The sequence below is a fragment of the Cheilinus undulatus genome, linkage group 12, assembly GCF_018320785.1.
Source record: "Cheilinus undulatus linkage group 12, ASM1832078v1, whole genome shotgun sequence".
In the NCBI taxonomy this organism is placed as follows: Eukaryota; Metazoa; Chordata; class Actinopteri; order Labriformes; family Labridae; genus Cheilinus; species Cheilinus undulatus.
Genome location: NC_054876.1, coordinates 43,686,190 through 43,704,905, shown reverse-complemented (window position 1 = coordinate 43,704,905; position 18,716 = coordinate 43,686,190). Strand labels below are relative to the sequence as shown.

Here is an 18,716-nt window from a genome sequence, read left to right as displayed (position 1 = left end):
AGCAGATGTGAAGATTTATGCCAAAATTAATTGATAATATAAATTATATAATAAGTACCACAGACAGAGAGTCTGAAGTAACATTTTTTAAGATAAACGAAAAAAAAACCCAGTATCTTTCAGGTTGATTACCTGTTTAATACAGCTGACTTATTTCACTGATCTGCTGTGCAACTCTAAATTTAGTATTTAAGGTATATTTAAGGTACCGGTAGGGGGGGCTGGGTAATGATGGCAGTTGAGGCTATTTTCATGCCCACAGCTAAAAGGAGCATAAAAAAGTCAATAAAATTCTCACAATTCCTTGCAATACAATAAAAATGTGGATACAAATATGGACAATTTAACTTTATTTGTCAAAAAATATATAGGCCTATCGCATAGCTTTGGCAACCAGCAGATGGCACTACTGGCTTTTGGCTTCCCTTATAGAGTGGTGCAGTCGTGACGTAATTTTGTAGGCAAATCCGGAAGTTCGCATCGCATGGGTTCCCTTGGCAACAAGCCTATGGGATTTTTCAATGGGTTTTTGCATTGAAAATAAGCTCTATGTCCAATAAAAGTTTATGAAACTTACACTTTTTATTCATAAAGATAATCTTCATTGATAATATAAGCATCATTTGTTAATCTAACTGATCAAAGTAAAAAGGTAACTTCATGCTATATTGAACTACAACATGATCAACTGAATTTAACGTCATCACCCGTGAATACAAGTGAACGACAGGCTCAGCTGCTGCGCTTTGGATGATGATGTATAGTCTTCCCCACTGCTCTAGAGTCCAGTGGCGGTGTGCTTTACATCACTGAATCCGATGCTTTGCATTGCACTTGGTGATGTGTAGTTTGGATGCAGCTGCTCGGCCATGGAAACCCATTCCATGAAGCTCTCTACGTACTGTTCTTGAGCTAATCTGAATGCCACATGAAGTTTGGAGGTCTGTAGCAATTGACTCTGCAGAAAGTTGGCGACCTCTGCGCACTATACGTCTCAGCATCCGCTGACCCCGCTCCGTCATTTTACAAGGCCTACCACTTCATGGCTGAGTTACTGTCATTCCCATCTCTTCCACTTTGTTATAATACCACTGGAAGTTGACTGTGGAATATTTAGGAGTGAGGAAATTTCACGACTGGACTTGTTGCACAGGTGGCATCCTATCACAGTACCACGCTGGAATTCACTGAGCTCCTGAGAGCGACCCATTCTTTCACAAATGTTTGTAGAAACAGTCTGCATGCCTAGGTGCTAAATTTTATACACCTGTGGCCATGGAAGTGATTGGAACACCTGATTTCAATTATTTGGGTGGGTGAGTGAATACTTTTGGCAATATAGTGTATTACTATACAGCACAGACTATTTAAATCCACCAAACCAGAAAAGACTGAGCCAGAACTTTGCTTTGGTAGTGATATGTACCAGCACATCTAAAGTAGAGGAGAATCCCTCTCCTCGCATCACTGCCAGTATGAAATTCTACAAAATGTGAGGATTTTTAGTGCATTTAGGTCAATAGTGCTGCTGTGTGGAAATTGACGGGCAAGACATTCTGTAATATTTAAGTATCAGTTAGCACTTACTGGTGAACATTAGCTGGTTAATATTATCAGGATCACTGTCAGCTGTAAGTCAGTGTTCTGGCACTGTGATTTAAGTTAAAGGTAGGCATATTTTAATCTGCTTACCACAATAATTGATGTCAGGATTAGAACAGTTTTTTTCATTACTACTGTCTGTTGTAACCTAAAGAGACGGTGAGTTGTTTTACAGCATTAACTCTCTTTTTGCTAAACAGAAACTTTCTTTCATTTTAAAACAATGAAATAAAGCTGTTTAAAGGTGGCAACGAGGACAGTCAACTTTTCTAAAACAGCAGGGAGCCGTTTTTGCATGCCCTGGGGTGTTTAAGTATATGAAAGCTATGGATTGTTACATCCCTATATTAACTGGTTCGACAGTTGATGTGTAGGGTATTTATTAGAAAAAAGGTCCATTAATAACGGCATCAGTTAATAACAGTGCGGCGGTTTACGTCATTTTATACTGCATATTTGGCATTTTCTGTCCATTGTAAGACCAAATAATCCAAATTTAAGTCAACTTGAATGTTGGAAACTTGCCAACTGTACAGTCCCCTTACATTAAGTTTTATATTCATAAGCTGAAATAGAGTTTGTCCAACATTTTTAACAATCATTTACACATTTGGACAGTTTTGTTTCTGTAAAGAAATGCAAAATATTTCTTGGCTTCAGCTGACTGACAGGATGATTTTTCTTTGTTCTATTGCAATGTAAGCTGACTGCCTATGAGTTATGGTTGGACAAGTGAAGACGTCACCTTGGACTTGGGTAACTCATTGACCTTGTGATCCTTTGTTTCAAATTTCTAAGTAATAAACTTAAAGGGAGTAAGAATGAGTAATAGCCTAGTTGATGAGTCAGTCAGCTTAATATTAGCCTAAATTGCTTTGGTTTGGTTGAGCAAAAACACTCATTGGTCCAGTTTGTTCACAAACAATATGCTGCTCAAAATGAGTGGCCTTTGAAAACCTCGGCCTTTGTGGATAATTTCTGACATTGATTAGAGCAACAGCGATTTTGAGTGTTTATTTCCTTTGGTCAGTATTGAATGTCTTTAGAAGAGTCCAACAGAAACACGTTCAATGCTGATTTCACAATGGTGCAACAAAAATAACCAGTGAAGCTCATGAGTATTGTTATTTCTGTACTTGTGCCGAGACAACTTGTTCTGTTTAAAACAAAACAAACAGACAGACAGACACAGACCAGGTTATTCTCATCAGAACTGGTCAAAGTTTTGCAAAGATGTGCTGCATGTGGTGCAGAAATTGATTTTCTGAGCCTATTAGCTGATTAGGAATCATGAATCTTATGCAAATCTCCTCCTCCTCATCGTGAAAGACAGACTTCTTGTTGACTTGTGGATTAACTTATTGAAGGAAGCTTTACTGTAAATAATTAAATGTAAACCTTACTCCACATGGTATCTCACAACAGGACAACACTCACTCTGTACTGACCTTAAACCTCTTTTTATCATAAATCCCTGTTTTTTTTACTCCATCATCCTTGTCTTAATTGGGTTACCTCTTTTTAATCCCTATCTCCCCTCTACCTCCTCTGGAGACAAAGTAAAGCTGTCTGTTTTTGGATTATGTCGTTGGTTGGCGAGAGAGACCCCGTCCCTTTAAAGAGCCCTGTCAAAACTGACCTCCTCCCTAATGGACCTTGAAGGGCACTTACTTGAATACAATTTGTGACTAAAAGCATTTCTCCTGCATGGAAATAAAAAACATCCTGAGTATAAGAAGAAACACAAACGTGTAGCATGGTGCAGGCATTGTACTCCAACATCTATTGATTTCACAGACCAGTGTTCATCAGTATGATGGGCATGTTGTGTTACAGGAATGAGCAAGTGGTCTGGACAGGGTGGTTGTGCAGTAAATCAGAGCAGTGGGCAGAGCTTTTACGATGACATTTACTGAGCAGAAAGTAGACAGCAGAATGTGCTTACTTAGGTCATGCTGTAATTAACTGTTTTCATCCAAACAAGGCTTTATCCCTTAGTGCATTTTAGAGCTCTGAGTGATCATTTAGGCTTTTTTTTGTTGTGTAAATATCCTTAATTCTTAATAATGCAAGACAGAATCACCATTAGAATCCAGCTGTAATTTAAAAGCCTTTTTAGTGTTTTAACCCCCCCAGTAGAATTGAACTTCATTATCCCAAAAAGAAACAATCTTTATGTACTCTTGTAGTCAAAAATCAAAATGAATACATTCAGGTGTGAAATATATTGTCCTGGTCTTGTAAGCTTGAACCAGCCAGTTATGTCATCCTCCTTTTCAGTTTCACAGACCTTACACCCGTTAGTTACCCAGTTAGCAGTGGCACTTATGGTACTTGAGGTGTTCAATATCAGAACTTTGTTTTTTTTTCTTCTGTGGTTAAGGACCTGCTGAATAAAATGTTTCAGTTACAGGAAACCACTATCTATGACAGCACTACATCACATCAGATTTACACACAAGTGCATTTTTTCATGTCCCTCTCTGCCTCCAAGGCAGAAAAATAAGGATTTTAGCAAAAGCTGAAATGCTGTGCAGTTTTTCAGAAAATTCAAATGTTTAGAGGTTGTTTTTAAACAATACTTAGGTTTTTTAATCCATACAGCCTTTCATTGCAATTTTGATTATTTGTGCAGCACTAATTTTCCTCAATTCAGGCCAGCAATTATAGACAAATGCTAAGTCTAAACTGTAATACGGCCCCCTACCTGCTAATGTGAATATATTCATTTTTGGAAGGTGGTATGATCACTTTAATCTAGATTAAATCTATGACTGTCTCAGCAGCTTCAAGTAGGATGTTTTGATGGAGTCTGCTATTTAGTTGGCTGATCAAACCACTTCTGTTTAATTTGGACACCCCTACTTTTAACCTAGAATTAAATTCCTCCATTCCAGAACTCCAACTTCCTCCAGTCTGCCTGTTCTGATGCTGGAGATAAGACCTGATACAGAGGCATACATCTCTAGAGACAATGTTTTTGTTTTGTTTTGTTTTTGACTTGAACATGAATGTAAGCCTAAGCTAATTGGATGGCAGTTGTAGAAACTGGTGTTTTTTATCTGTTCAGCTAAAAACAATTCAAGAAACATGTTGATACATGTCCCACAGTCCAGAAAAGTCATGATACTGAAAAAAACCTGAAAACTGAAATCCTAACTGGAGATTCTGCTGCACATATGGGCGCTACAGCTGTTTATTCCTGTATGAATAAATATGTTAAAGAAGATATCTTCTTTTTGCTTATTTGAGATACCAAAAACATGTTTTTAAACATCACCAATAATAGTTATTGATATCTTTCAAGACTTTCCCCATGGAAAATGAAGATTTTCTTGAAATGCTACCATCTGGAATAACTTTTAAGTTTGGACACATCTTTCCAACTAAAACAACTTGTGGTTTTATCATCTTTATAGTTTGTTGGTATCCTGTGTTTCCTTTCTGTCAGTATAAAAGGTCCAAACCAGCGTAAAATTGCTTCCACTAACAAGTATTGTCTGTGAAGCCACAGCTGGATTCCTCTGTGATATAGAGCTCCATTGTTGTCCCAAAACTATTAAAAACTCATCAATGAGCAGCAGTGTTTCAATGGGAGACATGGAGACAAGAAGACCTTCATTACTCAGTAACACACCCCCAAAAGCTGATTTTGAGCTCATCCCCCTTTTTGCCCAGCTGCTGTAAAAGCTGAATGAAATATCAAGCTTTTATCAGTCTGCTGCTGAAAATAGGCTTATCACTGATTATCATGATTTGTTATTAAAGATTCAAGTGATGTGGTAGGACAAACTGGCTTGGAGTTTAGAGCCAAATAATGTACCAACTGACTTAGACTTGACAACCTTTAGAGGTTTTCTTGAAAGTTTTGAAGGAATTTGATGCCAGGGTACTTTCTGAAATAGCTTTATGTTTTTTGGGATAAGGTATGAGCCTACAAAGAAAGGAGAAACTTCTTTCTTTAAATGTCAGACTTCAGGTGAGGTCTGACTTGTATCATCTTTCTGATTTACACCTGTAAATCCTTTCACCTGTTGTGAATATACATTATCCATACCAGGATACTCCTTGTTTACTGATAACTTGAGCCAGTTTCCTCGGGCTGTGTCGGAAATAGAAGCTGATGTTGTTCTGATATATGGGCAGGCTGACATTTTAATAGGGTTTGGAGTCAAATCATAAGAGACAGCTTTGGTATGGCTCACTAGCCAGAAACGTCACTTTTTGTGGACTCAGAGTTTTGTTTTTGTGTTTGTGGCACTTGTGTAACAAAGTTTTGTCTCTTTTCAGCATATTTTTGACCTAGATGATAATTTTTCAGAGCCAATGGACATTGTGGCCAACCGTTCTGGTTTTGGAGCCTCTAAAAGCCAACTTATTTCTTCATTTATGGAGAATTTTCTGAATCAGACCAGAATATTTAGTTGAATTTAGGCTGCAGGACCAAAATTACATATTCATTGCAGAAATAATAAGTCATGTAGTTCTTTACTTGATTGCCCTTAAAATTCATCAATAGAAATATCTGTAGTGACTCAATCTTTCAAGCTATTTTTTGAGAAAGTAAAGCCACCTGTTCATGTTTCAGGTTGTCAAATAAAAATAGCTTACGTCTCTAAATGATTTCATTAATCATCCTCAGTAAGAGTTTTTTGCATGCAACATGCTTGAAGTTTCGGATGTTTTTAAAGACTATAGATTATAGAAACAGTATCTGAATTATTTAAATCCTTATCAGTACAAACGGCTATAAAATCACAATACTAAATATACACCATATTGAAGAATCTTGAAGATGTCTGTTTGGTTCTCTTGCATGACCCCTGGGGTCATAATCTTTAGCTGATGTTTTTTTTAACCATGCACCTTAAAAGATCTGAGTAATGGCCCAAAATAATTGGTTCCCAACCTTGGATCTGGGTCCTCCCTTGGGGGGCGCCAAAGATCTCAGGGTATCTCTAACTTTGTGTTTGTGGATTTGTTTTCATACTTGCACTTGTTTGTACAGTTGTCATTATCTTCATTGTTAGACTGTTTGGCCATAGAGACTCTTTGTGCAGCTCAGCAAAGACCAGAGACAACTGTACAATACTTCTGCCAGTACTATCTATAAAACCAGATCAGTGTTTTCAAAACTCAATATTACCTGTGAAAAAATCACATCTATTTTATAAGACAGGAACAAATCAATCCGTCAAATGTTGCAAGTAAACTCTGGCACATTTTTCATATCATACAGATACGCTGGCAGTGTTCTAAAACAAAAGGTTTTGATACAAATTGTCATATATTTTGATGATTGAAAATCAGGGATGAGTATTGTACTCTGTTACCAACACATCCAATACTTACCAGAACGAAATACAACTGAATTTGATATTTCATCTTGGCACCCCACTACGCTGACGCGACCCACTGCAAGTCTAAAGCCATGAAATACGCTGATCTTTAATGATAGTCTCTATAGTCTTGAATGCAATGCCAGTATATGAATTGTGCTTGCCTTATTGCCTTATGCAAAACTTTTTGTGTCCTTGCCTTATTCTTTGTTCTGTCGTCATTTTTCGAGAAGTTTTTCTGAATCTTTCAACATGCCGAGAACTTTTATTCACCTGCTGACTTTTAAAATGGATTTTTCTCTTAAAAGTACTGTTTTAGGCCCTGTTTAGGCACTTTTTTAAAAGTATCAATTAAGCACTGGTATTGGAAAAAACTAAGGCTGAACGATTTGGGAAAATAATGTAATTGCAATTTTTTCCCCCAATATCACGACTGTGATTTAATATGCGATTATTAAGTTTCCGTGTCTTATGTATTATTCAGCAAACATAAGCATAAATCATTCTGTATTATAACCAACATAATATTAGAAAAAAGATATCTAACTGAGATTTTGGCTCATATGGCAAATTTGATATGGATTGCTATACTGAAGGGATAATTTTTAAAAATGTTACTCTCAATTTGATTAAGAAAATCATATACATGAACAGGAAATGTAGGATTTTAGTAAAGTATTCTGAAAAAAGACACTTCTGCACTGCAAAAAAAAAGTATGAAATTGGTATTTCAACAAATTATAGGATAAAAAAATATTGCACTGTCTGCAATTTGAAAATTGCAGCAGGCCATATTGCAATTTAATTGAATTTGCGATTAATTGCCCAGCCCTAAAAAAACCCAACCATACCAAACCCTACTGAAAATAGAGATGCACCAATTGTAAAAATTAGGACACCGGTGTTTAAATTAACATTTTAGATGATGCTGATGCCATTTCAGGTCTTTATAATTTCTTGGTGCAGGACTCCCCCTTTGCCAACATTTTCTCTCATGTTAGACCACTAAAACATATCAGAGTTTGTCCACCAGGGAACTTCCTCTACATGATAAAAAACCTCTTCTTTGGGGCGTTGATGGCCCATGTATGTGGGCCCGGGTTCAAGTCTGGCCTGTGGCCTCTTTCCTGCATGTCTCATCCCAACTCTCCCATCCCTACTTCTGACTCTATCTGCTGTCCTTCTCTCTAAATAAAAGCATTAAAAAGCCAAAATATATATCTTTAAAAAATCAGAAGGTAGGCATACTAGTTGCCAGCTTTCAGTTGATTTGACACACAAAATTGGATTTTTGCTGTTATCTGATATGTCAGTATTTACAGATTAATTTCAGCCAATACTAATACTGGTACTGATATTTAAACATATATGTCAGACATAAAACTTGAAGTCTTTTGAAGTGAAAGGAATGAGAATAAGCAGTTAGAAAAGGACTTCAATGTTTGCTGCCGTTACAGGCTGGTATTTATAGCCGATACATTGGTTGTGAATATCAGCAGAAAACTTAATACTTGCTGATACTGAAAATTAACTGTTAATAACTGCTTACTTTAATATCTACTACTTCTGATACCTGTTCATGCCAGATTATTTGCTGATGGCTGTTGTTTGTCAACAGAGCTGATACTTGCTGGTACCGATGTTAAACCAATGCATCAGTGCATCCCTGATTAGATCCAAAATTTATTCCATATTGGATATATATAGTTTTTTTGGAAAGCAGTTCAATATACGCATTGAGATTGTTTCTATGGATTTATTGATGTTTGAAAATTACATTAAGAATAAGTTATAACTCAAACGACCAATCATATGATTGAAATACTCCAATAGTTTGATTTGAAAGTCAGACAGCATAATTGTGCTTATTTGCATTATTGTGGCCACACTTGTGCTTTGATTAGTGCTGGGTACAGAGCTGCCGTACTTTGAGTTGCAGCAAAGACTTTGACAGTGTATTCACGATTTATAGAGCAGTTTCCTTATTTGACCTGATGTTATTTGTGTTGTATGAAGGTGAAGTTTTAGTTTGATTGTGAATTTTATCAAACTCATAAGTCGCTCATTCTTTGCCAGGGAGGAAAATTTGTTTTCATAGCAAGTGAAGTGGTAATAAAGTAGTTGAGTAATAAAATGAGTCGTAAGGTATCCCAGTGAGTCAGTCTTTTGGTGTAAATAATGGCTAGTCTCCCTGACCTCTTCTTCATCTGTGTCTGTGGCTTGATGCCTGGGAATGCCTTCGCTGTGCTTCTGAGCCGTCTGCGTGCAGCAGGAAGTGTGCAGCTGTTGGCTGCAGTTGTTCTTGTGGGATTAGAGCTCTTGCCTGAGTGATAGCTGGGTCTGACAGCCATGTAATCTAATGTATTGGCTCATTGTTTTCATTAAAGAGAGTGCGCTGTTTGATCCCTGAGGAAGTAAAATGCTGCTTTGCTGCAACATTAGGCATATGTAAGCTAATTCAGCCAGCATGTATGTCAGCATGGTGAACAATCAAATACTGTAAATCCTATTGAACTAACTCCTTTCATTACTTTCATTAATTGATCAAGCTCATCGGGTTTTATTGATTCAAGAGTGTCTGCTCCACTTGGACAGGACAGCAGGGGTTGCATCTTTAGTGCCGTGTATTGTGAGATTTGTGAGGCTGGGGTTTGTAAGACTGTCAAAGTAGTTCTCGGAGATTTTCAAGAAACATAATGCTAGTAGGAGACCCCATGTACAGCCAGAACACACTGGAGGGGTAACATATCTCATCTGGCCTGCTTACAACTGGGGATCCCCCAGGAGAGCTGCCCAAATAAAGTTGGAGAGAAGGGCAACTGTACAAACTTGCCTTGTGTCATTGTAGCATTAAAAAATTGATTAGTTGATGCTGACTATTAAAACACATGACTGGAATACCTTAGTAGTCAAATGCTTCCAGTACCTTTAGAACAACAGAAACATCACTGTTCTGTCCTATTGTTAAGGGTCAGACCTACCTCTTTTTAAGCTTTTCTGATCTGCCTCTTAACTTTAAAACTCTCTAATAAAGACCAAAAATGATATTTGGACCATTGCTTGGGTTAGGTCATACAGGATGTTTTATTTAATGCTAGATAAGTCAATACAAAATTTTGTTCCCTCTAACATTGTGTCCTTACAGCATGTGATACAAGCGAGCATCTGCAAATAAAATCAGCTTTATTCAATTGTTTTCTATTACAGTGTTTAAAAGAGCAGTGTCCTACTAGCTTGAGACCGGTGGAGCACAATGCATTCATTTTCACCCTGTTGCAATGTTTTTATTTTCCTCTTGCATATCCTTGATTTTTTTCTCTTTCTCACTCAAAAGAGCTTGTTAGCTTGTTTTAGCAAGTGGAGATAGAATTGGATCAGTAAGAGCCATATCTGTGCTTATAGCCTAATACTGTAGCCTGACTGGGCTGGGTGATAAGACCTAAAATATATAACTCAATATTTTTTGTCCCTTGTGGTAATGGTATTTTATTGTGATATTACAAATTGAAGAGATTTTGTATTTAAATGCATATTAGGGTGTTACTTTTCAGATCTGTGCGGTATCATTGCAACCCAGTTTTGTTGATGAAGAATACAAATCAATGCAGCTCTGTACTTCTTTTGAAAAGGAGTAGATTAAGGGATGAATCAAAACAACATGCTTTATTTTGTTTGGCATAGAGAAACTCTGGATTCACACAAGGCATTGATTTCCTCAGAAAACAAATAAAAACACTCCCAATGAAATTGCTAAACCTTTCTGTTAAGCTGGTACAATCTGGCTAAAACAGGCAAAACAATGTTTTGAATGCATTTGTTTTTGTTCTAAAAGCCCCAACTCCGTGTTTGTTGTGTCAGTCTTTGGTTAAAAGCCTGCATGCTCTGAACATCTAAGACAAGTTTGAGAAAATCAAAGCTCTTGCTGTTTAGCTGGCAGGAGCAGAGCTGACATCCACCCTTAAGCCTAGACTGAAGGTTTTTTTAAGCACCTTGTCTTGCATGTGTAGAGTACCTCTGCAGTCAGTGGTTGGTTGATGTTTGAGTGGGATTTTATATCCAGCAGCTGCCTCTGTAGTTTGATCCCTGGGCCTTCTGGGAGGGAATTTCTCCTGTATTGACTACCTTTCTGCTGCGGAGAACCATCCAAAACATAGTTGACTAGTGTATTATTCAAAGCCCATTGTTCATCACAGTGGAAAATCTATACAGTGAACAGTCCATACTAGAGGAGGGAGGACTAGTCCAAGCATGAGATGGTTATTTAAGTAAATTTAATCAAGAGTAGAAAGTGAAAAGAATCCTCATGAGGTGGGGGAACATTTGTACATGCAGTATATAAAAAACCACGGTCTGGAGTGTTGCCAGAGTGCAAAACTTTTATCTCACACAGTGCCACAAATATGAGCAATGCATTCTGCAGCACACGTATTTTTGTGTTTATTTATAAAATGTGTTGCTAGTGCTGCAGGGGTCCACAGCAGTTTTTTTTCCTCATTGTACTGGGAGAGTGCTGAGAGGGTTGTTTCTTAAAAGCCTCTTTGGATCCCAAATATTGGATTTGGCTGCACTGCTTGCACTGGATTGATTATTTTGTATACAGTATTTTAAGAGCAGAGTGACACATGTAGAGCTCTGTTTTTTGCACAGTTGGATGGTCACTTTTTGCTTCACACACTTGTCCTCTATGCGATTATTAACCTCATAATTTAAACCAAACCTTAATAGCTGTGTTTACAGAAAGAAATGTTTGGTAGCATGTATTGTAGACAGCCTTTCTCCAAGGTGACCTTAACCATCCCTTTAACCATGCAGTGTTAAGAAAATCTGTGTTTTCTTGCACAGAGAACCATTTGAATTGTGTATTCAGACCTTTTCCTTCAGGAAAAGTTACAGCCATGTCTTGGAAACACTTTTGTCAATAACTTGTTTTGCTTATACTTTGTGCTTTTTATACTCATTGCTTTTTTCTTGTTTGTACTTCATAGGCTCATATTCCTCTTGCTACATCGTGTAAAAATACTTGACTACCTGAGTGGTATCATTGCTTAATGTTTCCTTACTCATGCACTGTGTACATGCTATTTACGGCTACAATATTTAAACCAATTCAGAGTTACATGTGTACTTGAACTAATTCAGTACACTTGTTAAAATAGAAAATCAGAAGTAAGAAAATAATACATGGTACATGGAGGTAAATAATGAGCTGAATTACAGCATCAAAAACTGAAAATTTACAGTATAATGAGCAATTTCAGCTGCTTGATAAATATAGTGTTAAAAGTACAAACTGGAAGAAAGTGAAAGCCCACATAAGTGTGTTTTTTTTTTCCTGCAGTTGGACCAGTCAGTGCATCTGGAGTTTTGCCCATGTGCAGCACCATGTGGAATCTGAATCAGCCAACACAGGAACATAAACAGCCTTACACCTTTTGCTCACACAGAGCGTTGTGACCAGTCAACCCTTTGAGGCACATAAAAACCCCATACAGACATCTTAATTCATGGTGTCACCACTAAAAGCATAGAACAGATTTATTACCACAAGGCAAGCATATGATGAAATCAGTCAGTCAGCTCAGCTGAGTCAGACAGGGCCTGATGTTTGTAGGTTGTGCTGGTAATGATAAGAAGGTGTTTTGTTGTGTATTTGTGAAAAGACAGGATTAAATTAAGACAGAAGTAGACATGTTTGGTATGTATAAAATGCACAAGTTGGACAAAAGACACCCACAAGAGCTTAGAAATGACACCCACATAACACTGAGAATAAAGCTTTAAAGAGCGTCTTGTCACAAAAACAATCAAATTAGGAACAAGTCAGAATGTCCAAAGAGATAAATGTTATCCCACCAGATATTGCAGACTTCTGCTTTCTTTCTGTGTCACTCCTGCTTCTCTTAGTCTTGACATGAATATTTTTTTAATGATAGAGGGATAAAATATAAACAAAAACACTATCCAGTGTCCAAACATCCTTCAAAAAGAAACAAGTTATCATCTTTTGTTGTTTAAAGTTGAGATCATGTGTGTAATTATGGATTTTTGCATATGTATGGTATATTACTGCCATGTTTCTTTTTCTTTAAAATTAGGAAATGTGTTAGCAGGATTTCAGTCTTTGGCAAATTTGCCCATTTGTCTCTAAACTCTTCACAGGCAAAATTGGCCATCTGCACATGACGTCCCTTCATATTTAGAAGGCCCATCTGTGGGACACATGGCACTCTCTTGGGCCTCAATCCAAGTCTTGGCAGCAGTCCCATCAGTGCCACAGGGAGAGACAAAAAACCTCCAGTATTGCTTTCATTGAGAAGCCTTTCCTTCCTCCTTTTCCCACTTGTCTCCCTCTTTGGTCTGCAAACAGAGCTTAACCAACAGCTGCACACACCTGACGCCCAATCCATCGGACAAGGGACATTCTGCTGGGGGGCAACAAGCAGAGGCTCACATTACAGAGAAATCTTACACCACAATGGTCTTTGACTCCTTCCCGCCTTTTCTGAGCTGTGTCCCCCATATTTGGTCCCCTCTAACACCTCTCTCATGCCCCCTCCTTTGCCTTTTCTTCTTTCTGAATGCAGTGGATGGAGCCTGGGAATGTTTACTTTGCCCTTGTTGTTGTCAACAGTCCCGACTGAAACAGCAGGGGAGCACAGGAAAGAGTTTTATTCAATTAAAGGGTGAGATTAAGTAAAAAAAATGATAAACAGTCCTATCTTTAGTCTGTCGGATATTCTACTTACATCATTTTTTGCACATTGATAAGAGTCTTCATGTAAAATTTAGGTTTATGTTGCGTCACTTTTTAGTTAATCAAAATTTGGCAAACTAATCTGGCTCTTAACAACAAACATACCACCCACATGGAAAGCCTTTCTTTGGAAAACATTTTTTGCGAAACTGGAAGACATTACCTCCAAATTGTCCAAACCAGTAAAGACAGGAGATGCTCATGCCAAAAAAAAAAAAAAACAGTGTGGTTTCACAACAACTATTTTTCTGGACCTGAGATTGAGTTCTCTCTTTAACTAGCTTTAAAAAAGCCACTGTAACATGCATAGTCTTGGGGAGCAAAACATTTGTAAATTAAAACATAATGCATAATATAATTAGAATGTTAGATATGACATCATTTTGTGAGGACACTTGAATATGTCAGCCTGCGCAGACATTAATGTTTAGCTTGTCAACATCTTTTTAATGACGGAGGGCGCTGCTTGTGTAGCGACCGGCAGGAGGGTGAAAGTCTGTGTGCCTACCGGAATTTAAATTTTAAAAGTGAATTGTCATGATGCATTCTATTGAGTGATCAATGTATTAATAGCTCTGTCCTCAGCTGTCCCTCAAGGTATGGGTGCACTTACCAATTTTAGTGTTGTATCTAAACTTGTGTGATTGTGTTTCCTATGTGTTATGTTTTTACCTGCCTGCAAAGCAAATTTCCCTTAGGGGACAATAAATTTGAAAGTTGAAGTTGAAAGTTGAAGTTCAAGTTGAAGTTGATTTCATCAAGATCAGTAAAGTCTAATGTTTGAGTAGCATGTAAACAACAGGTTGCTCCTCCTTTCTGAGGTTAATCTGCTGTTCACTTAGATATTCAGTGATTCTTTTGCTTCAACCATTATGTAGGTAGTGAGTGAGGGTTTATTTCAAGTGACCATACCAATGGATTTGCAATAAAAAGTTAAAGTGTTCAGGTTTTCTTGAAAGCTTGTTTGGTATCAAATAAAATCTTGTTTTAATTCACCTCCTAGATCAGTTTCCCTTCATCAATGGTGTCCTGTTACCTATATATATATATATATATATATGTATATATATATATATATATTTTTTTTTTTTTTTTTTTTTTTTTAACTCAACAGATGCTTTTTGCATTCTGATTCGTGTCTGGTTAGATCTGCACTACATGGATTGTCACATTTTGGCAGCATGCCCTGCTGAAAATAGGTTCGATATGTTGTGGAGCAGTGTGGAGTGGCACTTCTGGCACATGGTGGAGACACACCATAGTGTGGTCTATGGAATTAGAAAGGTTGAGCAGAAAGGAAGCAATTTGTTCCAGAGTAAGGTTCAACTGAGGTTTTTCTTGATTGCTGTTACCAATATCAGTCATTCATAAAAGTGATAACCAATATTTGGAACTGATATGCATTTATGATGACAACCTAATGTCCTTTATCTGACAAGAAAATGTATATGATCTTAAAATTTGGGATGCACCCGAAATTCGGCCACCGAAAATTTTTGGCCGAAAATGGCCCAAAAGTGCATTTTCAGTTTTCGCCCGAAAGACTTTTATCACCGAAACAACAAGGCTGAAACACGATGTTGTGATGACGCAAGCAAAAACCGCGGCCAGCTTGGATCAGTGGTTCTCAAATAGGGGTACGTGTATGTGAAGGCACTCCAGGGGGTACACGAGATTTTAAAATACATGCCGGCTATATACGAAAAATAGCACCTTTCTTTGCACGTCAGGAGTGACACGATTTTGCGAGTATATTGCATTCTAAAATCACATCCGTGCTGCAAACGTCTTCAGTGTGTTTCTCTGTTCTCTGATAAACACTGATATTTATTGGAGCGGAAGATAAAAGAAGGTTTGTCCCTCTCTGTCCTTCACTCCATGCGTAACGCGGCACTTTTACGCACAGCCAGGATGTCTGTGCCATTTTGTTTCACTGTTTCATTCACTGTGCCAGCCAAGTTTATAAGAGGAGGGACTGACTTTTCATTCATTCTATGTCAAATATGATCAATAAGAGTAATAAGGGAGGGCACAGCTGAGGCTCACGGTGAGAGGAGTTAACTCCCCCACAGCGCACAGATTGGCTCAACTGTTTGTGTTCCAGACTGGTCAGAGGAGTCATTTAGCTGGTTGATCCGGAGCATTTTTAAGTCGTATGTCTGAGGTCAGAGGAGGCTGTGTTGGTAAATATTTCACTGGAATAAAGTCCTGTTAGTTTGGAAACAGCTCCAGCTGTGCGAGTGGCGCATTTGCGCTCATGTAGACATGTGGGGCTGCCTGCTGCCCGTTTCCCTCTCTACCAGGCTACATGAGGCAAAAACACAAGCACTGACTACAGACAGATATGAGGAGAGGACAAATATCAGGTGGGGTTAGAGAGGAGGATGCTTTTGTTCCTCTGTCTGCCTTAAAAATCGGCACCACCACCATGTGTGCTCATCGGAGCGAAACTTAAATATCCTCAGCAATGTCGCGCTGCAAAATGATGTTGCAGGTGTGGAAGCTTGTACTGACTCGCTACAGATTCAAAATATAAATATTTTGTGTGAATAATTTGCACGAAAAAATTGCATCTGGAGTGTAAGTACATTAAGTTTATAAACTGGAGTTTATATTTTGTTTGTTATTAAAGGGGCTCTATGCAAGATTTAGAAAAATATCAGTGTAGCGACACTGCCGGCCATTAGGCGAACTACAACAATATTGTGTTGCTTGTCCAAAACGGCACGCTCCTTGCTCATGAATGGGCCTCCGGTTTATCAGCTGATAAACACGCAGACCAAGGTGGTTTACAGGCATTGTGTATATAGAGGAGGTAAGTGAAGTAACACTTAAAAGTTCCACCAACTAAAAATGAAAATGAAAAAAGCATATTTGAACCTCTAGTGCGGACACTGCACAAAGGCTATTAAAAAAGGACGAAATTTTTCGCTACCATTTCTATGAATGAACAACTTAGTGACTTAGTGCAGCACTGACCAATTTAAGTGTCTTTTTACGTGTGTAATGTGTGATGTGTATTGAATGGGATGCGTTTTAGAGCAGAAGCAACAGGGCTAACGTTGCTTAGCTCTGATAATGGTGCCTCGACCACAGATATCAGATAGCTGACATTATGTGTTAAAGATATTTTACAAACTACGTATCAAAACATAAACTCAGTAGGTTGAGTCCAGTGCCAGGAAGCAAGAAAAGATGAAATATTATCCAGAAAACACTAAATGAGTAACATGACATTCTCGTTGTTTGGATAGCATCTTTGTAAGCAAGCTAACGTGATGTAGCGTATGGTTTATACAACATAAAACACTACATTGTATTTCATGGTCCAGAGTGATGCCTTACCTTTTCCACAGAAATACAGCCATCTCTGGATCGGTATTTATCCCGAGCGCCGAGCGTAGCTCCCTCTATTTCTCAAATGCTCCACCGATATTTATCCTCCATTTCCCCCACACGTCGGTTACACTCTCTTTTAGCTTGACGGGCTTCAGCAGATAAAACTGTCTTAGTTTTTTATGTTTTTGAGGAGTTGTGTGGGTGTTTGGGCTGAGCTAGCTGTTTGTTTACTCACGGAAGCAGCCTTCTCCATTCAACACGCCGTCGTCAGGTATAAACAGAGCAGCGGGGTGCGTGCATTACGTAGTACCTGACGTCACTTCTGTTGAGATTTGGCGGAAAATTTGGCCCGAGTACTTCACAGAGAAACGGCTCCACAGGCTTATACAGGCAAACAAGGAAGACATAAAGAGCCTCATTGTTCACATTGGGATAAAGTGCGCACCATTATATACTCAAAAGTGGGAAGTTTTAAAGCAAAAATCATACATAGAGCCCCTTTAAATGTAATCACCTTAAACCCCCCTGAGTCTCCCCCATGGCAAGATGGTTTGACCCACACTGACACATCCCTGTCAATCACTGTATTCACAATCTCTCCATTCATAAAAAGGTTTATGATTTTTTTTTTGTGAAGAAATGGTGATCTATAACTAAGTTCATGATTTCAGTTTGAGAGGAGATCTTTATTATGATCCCAAAAAGGGCACTAAGCTGTCTTTTTTATAATTAGTTAATTTTTTACAGGTTTTTAGTTCTTTCTAGTTCTATGTCTTTATTTCCAAATTGTTCCAGAGAGACCGCTGCTGCTGAGCAGAGTTTTTCACACTTCAGGGTTTAAATGGTATTTTGCCTGTCCAGTCACTGTTTTCGCTACATTAATTTGAATTCCCACATTTAGTGTTGAGAAGATGTGCCATGAGTTTAGTCAAGCATTTTTAACATTTAAAAAGAAAGTGTTTATCAGTTACAAAGTTTGATAAATCAGACAGTTCTCACAGCACTGTTTGATGTCTTTCTTTTTGGCCAAAAAGCTTTGTGCTGTTTAGGGGATACTTTGCTGAAAAAATACTTCACAGAGGGTACATGACTGAAAAAATGTTGAGAACCACTGATTTAATGTATACATGAGTGGGGTCAAGTCAAACATTTTATTTTTTATTTTATTTTGTGTTGTGCATTGTTGGAATGTCAATGCTTAATAAATATTTACATAATTTTGTAATTGATTTATTCTTTGAAGCATTATTATTAATTTATGCAACTGCAATTGATTTTAGTGAGGTTAGTACACAGTCATAGCCATAAATGCAATGGTACTAATAATTGGCATAATAATTTCTTTCGGTGTTTCGGTTTTTGGTTTCCGGCTTGGTTTCCTCTTATTCAGATTCAGTTTCGGCCAAGAATTTTCATTTTGGTGCATCCCTACTAAGAGTAGCCGTATGAAATCAGTGAGTGATGCTTCAGTGTTGATTGGCTAGTGCTCATGTAATGTTAAGCAAGTCAGTGTACAAGGGATGTTAGGTAAGACCTTGGAGAGTGGAAACAGAACCAGAGGGAAGGACTCACCTTGCGGTGGAGCCAAAAGAGTACATTTTTAAAATAATTTTATGAGTCTATGAGTTAAATTAAATGCAGATAGAGATAGATTATCAGCCAAATATTAGCCCTAATAACAA

General features: G+C 37.9%; 1 protein-coding gene across 1 annotated transcript in view; it reads left to right on the top strand.

Annotated features, from left to right (window-relative positions):
* Nucleotides 1–18,716, top strand: part of mcama (melanoma cell adhesion molecule a) — a 90,017-nt gene that overhangs the window by 1,089 nt on the left and 70,212 nt on the right. The window lies entirely within an intron of this gene.